Source organism: Schistocerca nitens, chromosome 5, assembly GCF_023898315.1.
Source record: "Schistocerca nitens isolate TAMUIC-IGC-003100 chromosome 5, iqSchNite1.1, whole genome shotgun sequence".
NCBI lineage: Eukaryota > Metazoa > Arthropoda > Insecta > Orthoptera > Acrididae > Schistocerca > Schistocerca nitens.
In genome coordinates this window covers 143,019,945-143,032,611 of record NC_064618.1, presented here as the reverse complement: position 1 = coordinate 143,032,611, position 12,667 = coordinate 143,019,945, and positions in this window count along the sequence as shown.

Here is a 12,667-nt window from a genome sequence, read left to right as displayed (position 1 = left end):
TGCTGGAGAAGTTTGTAGCATGACGCATTGTGTAGGGCACTACGTGGCAGCTCTGGACGTGGCAGCTAACGGGACCTGGAGAGAGGAACAGCTGCAGTTCGCTCTATAACAGTTAGCCTTTGCCTGCATGGGTATGATAATGGGCTTAATGGGCTAATTACAGAGGGTCCACTGAAAGACTAACATCAAGAGTCTTGTGGGTCAACGACACTTCCGAGAAATACACTCACGCATACAGTATTTGTGATCCAAAACAATAACTGCGTTCAGCGAATCAGCGTAAACTGTAGGTCAGAGCCGGCTGGAGTGGCCGAGCGGTTCTAGGCGCTACAGTCTGGAGCTGCGCGACCGCTACGGTCGCAGGTTCGAATCTTGCCTCGGGCATTGATGTGTGTGATGTCCTTAGGTTAGTTAGGTTTAAGTAGTTCTAAGTTCTAGGGGACTGATGACCTCAGAAGTTAAGTCCCATAGTGCTCAGAGCCATTTGAACAATTTTTTGTAGGTAAGAGGGAAGTTTTATTATTCCATATTCAGTGTGTCCCGGGATGAAAGGTCTCCACTCAGGAGAACGACAGGAAAGTTCGTTTGAGGCAAAAAAGTGTAGTAAGCGTGGATTCTAAAACGCATACCATAAGAGCTATGAGCACTCCTTCATCTTAGGGATGGCGGTTCTCGGTTATATCGCTTTTTTTTCACGTTAGTTTAACTTTACTGTTAAAACCGCTCAAAATAAATGGTTACCTATTATTTCCTGTAATAAACATAGAAGTCGAACAAAGATTAAAAAATTTTTGACTCCCGGAGTTTCAAGATACCTAGAATCAAAATATTAAATAAAATAGACAAAATAAAAATCAGTTCGCTACTTTTGTCGGCAGTGATAAGTGGTTGAATACCACAGAAAATCACCAGAATTCTCCTGTAGATTCTAATTTTTTGTAGCCCTGCACTGAAACCATGTTGCAATAGGGGGTCCATACCTCTAGACATTACGAATATGGAGTCCATACCTCACGAATAATCAGTGCTATAGGGTGAAAAACTGAAGTTTAACAATTCTGTTTTTCGTGTTAATTTGTTCTTTAAATGTTTACACGCAGATAAAGGTATATTATGTAGACACAGGCTAGTTTATATTTTTATTGTATACTAAGAATGATATGTTAAATTGTTATTTATGACTGTTACCGTAATTTTTCTTCCTCTTTTTTTATTTCATAGAAAAGGTAGACTAATGTTTAATCTTTTAAAGCAAATTAAGCACTGTACTTCATTTCTACGTCACTTCCTAAAAATATTTCCATATTAGGGTTGGTGCCATTCTGTCAAACAGCCGACGTCTGACGACGTCCGCATGGGTCAGTGTGGGGGCAAAGCATTAACAATGCAAGCTCTTGCGCAAGTTAAGCCCCGACATACGGCAACAGAATGGGCTTAATGGCTGTACCAATTCTCATGCAGTGTGTCTGTTGCTCGTATCTGTCGGCTGTGTTATTAAAACAGCACTGACTGCTTTTCGCATTTTCTAAGATAACCCAACATTTCAAACCCATACAAATTTTACGAATAAAAGTTACTCTTCTTTTTAAAAAAGGGTTATTTAAAATTGGAAAATCTTAGCACTGCTGCTATAATTAATTGACGTTTCGGTTTTTAGACTTGCTTATTAGTAAAAAAAATAAGAAAAACACCTGTTATAATCGAGACCAAACAAATACCAAAAAATTTCACTTATTCAGAACTAAAATACCGGTATCGGTTTTCACCGGTCGGTTTTTCCCACCCCTACTTCATCTTCGATATTGCGAAACAAATATCTTTTACTGCAAGTTTTTTGCTTTGCATAGTTTGGGAACAGGTTGTATGGACCCAAACTAGAAAAAAAACTCCAATAAACATGGTCTCTAAAGTGCACAGCTTAATAGCTACGAGCCCTTGATAGCCAGTAGAGATGTGTTTCACAGTAGTGAAGACGAAACGGTAGTCATAGCTCTGAAGGTATGCATTTTAGAGCTTATGTTTACTGGTCTTCTTTTCTTGTTTTGCTCCATACTGCTTCTTCTAAATATAAGGAAAGCAAAGAGCTAGCAGTAGAAGATATTTGTTTCACAGCATCCAAGGTGAAGATGTGCTCAAAGCTCTTAAGGCATCAATTTTAGAACACATTTTTAGTAACTTTTTTGCTTCGAATGATCCTTGCTGTCACGTCGCTGAATAATGACCATTCCTCCTGGGACGCCCTGTACTCATGACTATTCTCAATCCATTCACAAACGGAGCATGCGAAGTATCGTTAGGCATGCGAGGTGTTATTTCCAAATATTTTATTTCGACGGCTGCGGCGGGAGAGATACGTAGAGTGTTGGAGGGTATTTCTAGATTCTGCCATAAAATGGTGTTTCTGTAATTTTCTAAGCAGGTTTCTGCACGATAGTTGGCACTGTAAGTAGGCTGTTTAGGTTTTTTTATTGGTAACGCCACCTCTGTATAAAAATCACTGGCTGTGCTGTGTGCAGTCTGTGTCTAGTTTGCATTGTTGTCTGCCATTGTAGTGTTAGGCAGCTGGCTGTGAACAGCGCGTAGCGTTGTGCAGTTGAAGGTGAGCCGCCAGCAGTGGTGGATGTGGGGAGAGAGATGCGGTGTTTTGAAATTTGTCATGAACTGCTACATATATTATGACTATTGAGGTAAATACATTGGTTGTTCTCTATCAAAATCTTTCATTTGCTAACTATGCCTATCAGTAGTTAGTGCCTTCAGTAGTTTGAATCTTTTATTTAGCTGGCAGTAGTGGCGCTCGCTGTATTGCAGTAGCTTGAGTAGCGAAGATTTTTGTGAGGTAAGTGATTTGTGAAAGGTATAGTTTAATGTTAGTCAGGGCCCATTCGTTTGTAGGGATTATTGAAAGTCAGACTGCGTTGCGCTAACAAAATATTGTGTGTCAGTTTAAGGACAGTCGTGTATAATTATTGTTAAAAGGGGACGTTTCATATGTCGACCCTTAGCCGAGGATACCTCACTGGAATCTTCTGATTTTTTCTTGTAGTTTGTGTAATTAATGTAGCTTTTCTTTATTGCTAGCGCGTGATTATAGAGAGAATTTCCTTTGTAGTTGCAGCCTTTCATTGTTGTACGGTAAAACAGTTGTGGCATGCATGTAGATTTGCACCAAGTATTTCGCAGCTGCAATTAAATAGATATTATTTTCAGTGCTATGTTAATGTGTTCTCTTATTTTTGCTCTTCAAATTGTGCTTCTCTGTGTTATCGTGTGAAATATTGTGACAATAATGGCGTGTGAAAAACGTAACACTAGGCTCCAAAGTAAACTGAGAAATAATAGTGACGACGAGCGTAGCTTGCCAGCACCACGGTGTAATGAATTAACAGACGTTCAAAGTAGTAATTTGGTAACTGTGCATATGGAAATGGAGCGGGCTGCAAACAATGGCGTAGACAGTGAAACAATTAGTGAAGAGGGAAGCATTATCGATCGATCGGTCGGCAAGAGCTCGCCTCAGGAATCGGGAATGTCAGAACACAATATTGCAACTACTGTAGACTCAGGTTTTGGGTTCTCACCGTTTTCTCAAATGAGTCAAGACACATTTTCCGCTTGACAAAATGTGAATGTTGCCGGTGCAAATTCACTGCCGAAAAGCACTGAGGAACATGTTTCAGACACCAGTGCATTGTTATTACAGTTAATGCAACAAATGGGACAAAAGCTTGAAAAGTTAGACACAGTGGAACAACACCAGAGACAAACACAGCAACAGTTAGACACAGTGGTACAAAATCTTAAAAAGTTAGACACAGTGGAACAAAATCTTAAAAAGTTAGACACAATGGAACAAAATCAGAGACAAACACAGCAAAAGCTTCAAAAGTTAGACACCACACTTGAACAAACACGTGAAGATTTAACTAGTGAGTTACATAACATTGAATCGAAATGTCAAAAAGTCTGTAATGACGTAAAAACACAAATTTGTGAGCATTTTCAACCTATTTTTTCGCGGCATGAAAATGCATTACACAATCACGAAGCAGCCATAAAAGAACTGCAAACCATTGTTCATGAAAATCACGACACCTTGCAAGCTAAAATTGACTCAGTTGCATCTACCGATTCGGTTACGCAACTTGCAAAAACTCAGGAAAACTTAAAGGACACAGTAGATACTCTGAAACTTGGTTAAGAAAAACACACTGAGGAAATAAGTACACTATCGGAGAAAGTAGCCGAACTTTCAGATCAGTTCACTAAGTTATCTACAAAGGTAGATGATGATCTGAATGACACAAGACCTGTAGCCATCACTGACATAGAAGAGTATGAACAAATTAAGAAATTCCAACAAAATCAGAATCAAATTAATACGCAACACAAAAGAGAAATCCGGGAAGTACAAGATCAGTTGGCACAAGTAATACAAAAATTACATATTTCAGAGGACACTCGCGCTCCAACACGGGAAGAGGGACTTAGAAATACGGAACAACCACAAAATAATAACAGAGGGCATTTCGGAAATTATGAAAGAAATTGGCAAGGTGAACTGAATTTTGAAATGGAACCGCCGACACGACGTAACAATGACCGACATGCGACTCGCCGACATGATGATTTTGACTATAAGCTGTTCATTACTACACGTAAATTCAAAACATTTAAGAATTCTGCCAACGACATTCATCCACAAGCATGGCTCCATCAATTCTCTAATTGTTTTCCTCCCAACTGGTCATTAGAGCACAGATTAGAATTTATGTGTGGCTACTTAGAGAATGAACCAGCTGTAAGAATGCGATCGGTCATTCACGATTGTCACAGTGAAGGAGAGTTTTATCATGCCTTCCTCTCAGCATATTGGTCTCAAGCTACACAAGACCGAGTAAAACATAGCATCATGATGATGAAACACTTTGAACAATCAGAATTTTCCAATCTTGTCAAATATTTTGAAGACATGTTGCATAAGAATCAATATCTTTCAAACCCATACAGCCCTTCAGAACTCATCCGCATTTGCTTAATGAAATTGCCTGAACATTTAAGAAATATTATTTTGGCAGGACGTTGCAAAGACGACATTGAAGCTTTTCAGGGACTCCTACAAGAATTAGAAATTGACACAGACAGTCGCCGGATGCGAAAACAGGAAAACAATCACTACAGGTCACATACGTCACAGTTTCGTGACGACAGAAACAATAACTGGACACGACAAGGCTATTCTTACAACGTAAATCGTGACCAAAACAGACACCACCCGTATGCCAACCGTTGGCAGAATAGTAGTTACAGAGAAAGATCGCATTTCCGTAGTAACTAATATGACAGAGATTACCATAGAAACAGACAATATGGAAACCAAAACAATTATTATCAAGGGAGACAGAATAACTTCAGACGCAACAGTTCGGCGCACAGTTACGATTCAGGGAGAAATTCTCCACCACGTGACGGACAAGGAAGAAACAACGGAACCTACCGACATGACGACAGACGATATATTCGTAACGACAGACCTGAATTGCATCAGAACTGGCGGGATTTAAACAGGGCAGGGCCTTCTCGTCAGAGTGAATTTGTAGAAGTTAGGTCTCCTAATCCCAATAACGGCACGCGCCAACAAAGAGACAGACAATGACTCGCACAGCAGGCAGCCGCGTGCGCCCGCTGGCTCCGAGAAAAATAACATAAGACGCTAGCCTTGAGAAAAATTTTAGCATTCTTTACCGATGTATAAAACATGACAATTGCTTTTCAGTTGAAAGTCTGAGTACTATGAAGAGTAAAGGTTTATACCACATTTCACATGTAAAACCGTTTATTGAAAGATAATCTGTTTTTTAACTTTGTCTTTGCCATAAAACTTTTCACTTCACATTTCTAGTATGCTTTGTCAGACTTAAGAAACTGTTAATATGCAACAATGGTTGAAGTTAAATATCCAGTCTAGAATCTAGGGAACATTTTTAAACAGAAATTACGAATGCATTGTTATAGTGAACAGACGACACAGTGGTTAGTTTATGTGGCAACTACACGATTTTATCACGACGCTACGAACGAGTGACAATTTACAATGTTGCTTTTGCGGTGTATCTGTTTTATGTCTGCACAGTTTTTCTGAATTATTCTGGAAAGTAAAACATGTTTTAGTAGTAACTTTTGTGGTATAGCAACAATGAGACATCCTTTTCCATAGCACAACAATACTTTACAGTATAGTACTTTCTTGATCACAGTAATGTACGTAATAACTACGATATCTATACACAAAGCATTTCACTTTCGTTTATGATGGGGAAAGTACATTGACTTCTGCAGAACTTAGCTTTCGGAGGACGATAACTACTAGACTTCCACAGAGGTTATCTTACAACATGACGCACAGTTTAGCGCTACAGTACACGTATTTGAGTGATTAATTTCGCACTTAAAACATTTATTTTTTTAAAGATATTTGAAGTGCAATGATACAAGGATTTTCCGTGATACATTTCATTCCATTGCTGTAATCTGTAACACCTGAGGGTATAATTACATTAATCCTCAGGGGGGTACACGGTTACTTTGTGTACCATGTGTTTGGCAAGCACAAGGAGTCCTAGCTAATATGGTATTTGCTTATACAATTTTACACATCGGTACCATATTTCTCTAACACACAAATTACACAGCTATCTGATCATTTAACTGAGAGATAAACATTTTTTTTACTACATCAGTGACACATGTTTACGCAATTACACAGTTGGGTAACTTCACACTTACGAAATTGTATTTTGTCTGTACTTTGGGAACTCTTCATTTTTTTCGGAACCATTGTGATACTATGTGAGCTTTGAATGATGTGTTTGGTATGGGGTCATGATTTTTAAAGTACGTTTGAGGTGGATGACACTACTGACATGAGCAGAGAAGTTTTTTTTAGGTTTTAAAACTATTGGAGGAAGCTACGACGATTTTGAGATTTGGCAGAGGTTTCATGATGTTATTATTACGACGACGATGTGTATTATGCTGTTGCGGTTGTTTATGATCAATAAGCGGATGCTATATGAGGAATTTGATTATGCTATGTATTTATTATGATGAAATATTGAAGTGTCGTCGCAAGATTGACGTGTCGACGAATATATATATGTGTAATAAGGTAAGGAGTAATGAATAGTGGTTAGGGACTCTGACTTGTGAAAAAGGATGTTGGAAACCAAGAATCGTACTTTAAGAGTTATGAAATGTGTGTAAATGCGTGAATGTATAACAATGCCGGCGAAATTTTTTTGGACACTGTTATATTCATAAGATTTTGTTTCTACACATTTGTAACGCAAATTCTCGACCTGTGAAATTTTTATATGAGACTGTCAATGTAGCAAACTGCTGTCGTAAATATTTCGGTAAGGAAGCTAAGTGACTCAGGTGGCGCCCAGGTGTGCTAGCCACCTGGAGAAAAAGCCATTAGGTGAAAAAAAAAAAGAGGCCATTATCCTCGCTGTTGACATTCCTTTGTAGAAAGCATCGCAAGTACGACACGCTCATTACTTGGAAAGATACTTACATCTGCAAACCTGATTATGACAAGCGTATTTCTACGAGAATTGAGAGAATTTCTACTAACTTATGAAATGCCACATGACTATTGAATGATATTTTTATGCTTTGTACATAGTTGCTTATTTCATTTGATATCTGTTTTCCAGCTATGTTGCAGCATTGGTTTTATAAAATAAAATTAAATGCATTTGCTAATGTGAAAACTTTCTGTCAACAGATATATAAAATAATAATTTTATGATCCACATTCTTCGAAAAAGGAGCACTTGGAAAGGAAAGAACAATAAGAAGGGATTAATAACAGTAACTGCATACATAATTTTCTTTTCAACTACTTGGTAATTTTTTTTGGTAGAGTAAGTTATCGTGATGCATCACTGTAGTGTTGAGATGTGACATAGGTATTAGACATGGCCATTTTTAGTGTAATGTTTTTTCTGCTTGAGCTATGTCATGTTTAGATATGTTTTTGCATTGCTGCTGCTGTTTGCCAGGCATAGTGTTACTGAAATTGACTTTATATTACGCTGTTAAGCCAGTTTTACTACGGATTTATTTTTCTTGTTTGCTGCATAGTGCCTTATATTAGTTGTAATATTGCAATTGCTTTGCTAATTTCTATAATGCTGCTTGCTTCGCAAATCTGCATTTTTTATTGCTGTTTGCATTAATTGTTTTGTGCTAATGCATTGCCTCGTCCCTTAGTTTAGCATCTGAGCTCAGTAGATTTAAGTTAGCTTGAGAGGGGTAGACTATATAAGAGAAAGAGTTGCGATGAATTGGAAGAAATGCATTGAGAAGTCTTACAAACAAAGTACAGAAAGCAGGTATAGATAGCACTTTTTGAAATAATTAAGAACGAAGGGAGATCTCCAAGAAGTAAAGAAAGTTTTGTTTGCAAAATACCGCAGTAAAACAAACCCTGTCCTTTCCTTGTATTATTCCGCTATATGTTTGTGTACCCTTGTGTATTTATGTTCTTCCTGTATTTATATGTGTATCTGATAAGACTTATGTTGTAGAATTTTTCTAATACTAAGCTACATTCACTATGATGAGGAATACTGTTATCCTCAAATATAATTGGCATTAATAATATGTTATTTACCTTGTAAATATGCTTAGACATTATTTATTCTGTTTTGTTTTAATGCTCATGTGTGAAGTTGATGTTTCAAAATTTATTCTGATCTTTTATGTATCTACTTATCTCATAATTCCTGAAACATTGATGTATATGTTTATTTCTATTCTGTTGTCAAGCCTGTACTACAAATGTTATCTGTATTGTTATGTTCTTTAATGATGTATTTTGTACCTTTGTAATTGTATTCTTATGTTATAAAATTGTAATTGACACCAGTTCATCATATTATTAACTTGTAAGTTACATTTCACTGCACACGTTTCTGTTGGTCATAGTATATGGACAATATGTGAGAAGTGGGGACTGTTAGTGTTTGCACGTGTGTTAATAATTTAGCAAGGGACTGGATAACAGCATTGCTGGTTCTAAGGACAATTAAAAAAACTTTGTGAATGCACAAGTGGTGGTTATGGACTTGCTATAATCTCCGCAAGACTCTTCGATGGTGATTGAGCACCTGCACAGTCGCAACAGATGGCTGCTGGCCATCTCTACGAGGACTACAGTGGGTCTGCATCTTTGATGACCCACCAATATCACAATCTCTACCAGGACTACAGTGGGTCTACTCTGTGATGACCTACCTACCAATCTTCTTCAAAACGTCGACTGACTCTGCTGTGGGTTTACTCTGTTGTGGCCCATTACCTGTCTGCATGTCGAGTCAGGACTGTCTTTCCGTTGGGTCTTTTACTGCTCAGACTTTGAGAAAAACACGGCAATTTTAGTGTGATCAACGATCAGGACTGTCTTTATGGACTGTGAGAAAATTTTAGCTTTTGACCAACATTGTATCAATAAGTGTGTGCATTTGATTTCTTTGTTATTGTAATTGTGAAAAAAATTTTAACAAATATGTATTGGCCAGTGCCCAAAAAAATTTGTAAAATTTTTTGTGGGGAGCATGGGGGCTACGTAAGTGGCTGTTTAGGTTTTTTTATTGGTAACGCCACCTCTGTATAAAAATCACTGGCTGTGCTGTGTGCAGTCTGTGTCTAGTTTGCATTGTTGTCTGCCATTGTAGTGTTAGGCAGCTGGCTGTGAACAGCGCGTAGCGTTGCGCAGTTGGAGGTGAGCCGCCAGCAGTGGTGGATGTGGGGAGAGAGATGGCGGAGTTTTGAAATTTGTCATGAACTGCTACATATATTATGACTATTGGGGTAAATACATTGGTTGTTCTCTATCAAAATCTTTCATTTGCTAACTATGCCTATCAGTAGTTAGTGCCTTCAGTAGTTTGAATCTTTTATTTAGCTGGCAGTAGTGGCACTCGCTGTATTGCAGTAGCTGGAGTAGCGAAGATTTTTGTGAGGTAAGTGATTTGTGAAAGGTATAGTTTAATGTTAGTCAGGGCCCATTCTTTTGTAGGGATTATTGAAAGTCAGACTGCGTTGCGCTAAGAAAATATTGTGTGTCAGTTTAAGGACAGTCGTGTATAATTGTTAAAAGGGGACGTTTCAGCACCTTCAAAAAATGACTCTAAGCACTATGAGACTTACATATCTGAGGTCATCAGTCCCCTAGACTTACAACCGAACTAACCTAAGGCCATCACACACATCCATGCCCGAGGCAGGATTCGAACCTGCGACCGTAGCAGCCGCGTGGTTCCGAACTGAAGCGCCTAGAACCGCTAGGCCACAGCGGCCGGCTTTGGCACCTTCCCTCGAGTTCCTGACAGTTGAGAGTTACTTTTCCAATACAATGTGCCGCAAAACAGATTGACCTGTGACCATTCTAAATCCACACCTACATCTATAGTCTTAAAATCACTATGAAGTAGCCGGCCGGGGTGGCCGAGCGGTTCTAGGCGCTACAGTCTGGAACCGCGCGACCACTACGGTCGCAGGTTCGAATCCTGCCTCGGGCATGGATGTATGTGATGTCCTTAGGTTAGTTATGTTTAAGTAGTTCTAAGTTCTAGGGGACTGATGACCTTAGAAGTTAAGTCCCACAGTGCTCAGAGCCATTTAAATCACTATGAAGTACATGGAAGAGCGTGCTTCACATCGTACAACGTAGTAGGGTTTATCTCTGTTCCATGTGCATTTGGGGCGAGAGAAAATGGTTGCTTAATGGTCTCTCTCTAATTAGTCTTGCCTTGTCTTCACAGCCACGCAGGTGACTGGTATATTCCTAGATTCTACTCTTAATACTTGTTCTTGAAAACCTGCAACTAGGCTTTCGAGGAGTAACAAGCACTGCAGGGGTTGGAAGCTCAGAAAACACAACGCATTACCGTTCCTTATATGGCGTAGGAAATATTTTGACACTCAAGACGACTTCTAATCGTTCCGGAATCGATAAATACGCGAAGCGAAATTTAGTGTGAGGATGGCTATGCGAGAGGCGTTCAATGAATTCGAAAGTAAAGTTCTATGTACTGACTTGGCAGAAAATCCTAAGAAATTTTGGTCTTATGTCAAAGCGGTAGGTGGATCAAAACAAAATGACCAAGACACTCTGTGACCAAAATGGTACTGAAACAGAGGATGACAGACTAAAGGCCGAAATACTAAATGTCTTTTTCCAAAGCTGTTTCACAGAGGAAGACTGCGCTGTAGTTCCTTCTCTAGATTGTCGCACAGATGACAAAATGGTAGACAGCGAAATAGATGACAGAGGGATAGAAAAACAATTAAAATCGCTCAAAAGAGGAAAGGCCGCTGAACCTGATGGGATACCAGTTCGGTTTTATACAGAGTACGCGAAGGAACTTGCCCCCTTTCTTGCAGTGGTGTACCATAGGTCTTTAGAAGAGCGTAGCGTTCCAAAGAATTGGAAAAGGGCACAGGTCATCCCCGTTTTCAAGAAGGGACGTCGAACAGATGTGCAGAACTGTTGACCTATATCTCTAACGTCGATCAGTTGTAGAATTTTGGAACACGTATTATGTTAGAGTATAATGACTTTTATGGAGACTAGAAATCTGCTTTGTAGAAATCAGCATGGATAGACGATCATGAGAAACCCAGCTCGCGCTATTCGTCCACGAGACTCAGAGGGCCGTAGACACGGGTTCCCAGGTAGATGCCGTGTTTCTTGACTTTCGCAAGGCGTTTGGTACAGTTCCCCACAGTCGTTTAATGAACAAAGTAAGAGCATATGGACTATCAGACCAATAGTGTGATTGGGTTGAAGAGTTCCTAGATAACATAATGCAGCATGTTATTCTCAATGGAGGGAAGTCTTCCAAATTAAGAGTGATTTCCGGTGTGCCGCAGGGGAGTGTCGTAGGACCGTTGCTATTCACAGTATATATAAATGACATTGTGGATAACATCGGAAGTTCACTGAGGCTTTTTGTGGATGGTGCCGTAGTATATCGAGAGGTTGTAACAATGGGAAATCGTACTGAAATGCAGGAGTATCTGCAACGAATTGACGCATGGTGCAGGGAATGGCAACTGAATCTCAATGTAGACAAGTGTAATGTGCTGCGAGTACATAGAAAGAAAGATCCTTTATCATTTAGCTACAATATAGCAAGTCAGCAACTGGAAGCAATTAATTCCACAAATTATCTGGGAGTAGGCATTAAGAGTGATTTAAAATGGAATGATCATATAAAGTTGATCGTCGGTAAAGCAGATGCCAGACTGAGATTCATTGGAAGAATCCTACGGAAATGCAGTCCGAAAACATAGGAAGTAGGTTACAGTACACTGTTTGAATATTGCTCACCATTGTGGGATCCGTACCAGGTGGGGTTGATAGAAGAGATAGAGAAGATCCAACGTAGAGCAGCGCGCTTCGTTACAGGATCATTTAGTAATTGCGAAAGCGTTACGGAGATGATAGATAAACTCCAGTGGAAGACTCTCCAGGAGAGACGCTCAGTAGCTCGGCATGGGTTTTTGTTGAAGGTTCGAGAACATACCTTCACCGAGGAGTCAAGCAGTATATTGCTCCCTCCTACGTATATCTTGCGAAGAGACCATGAGGATA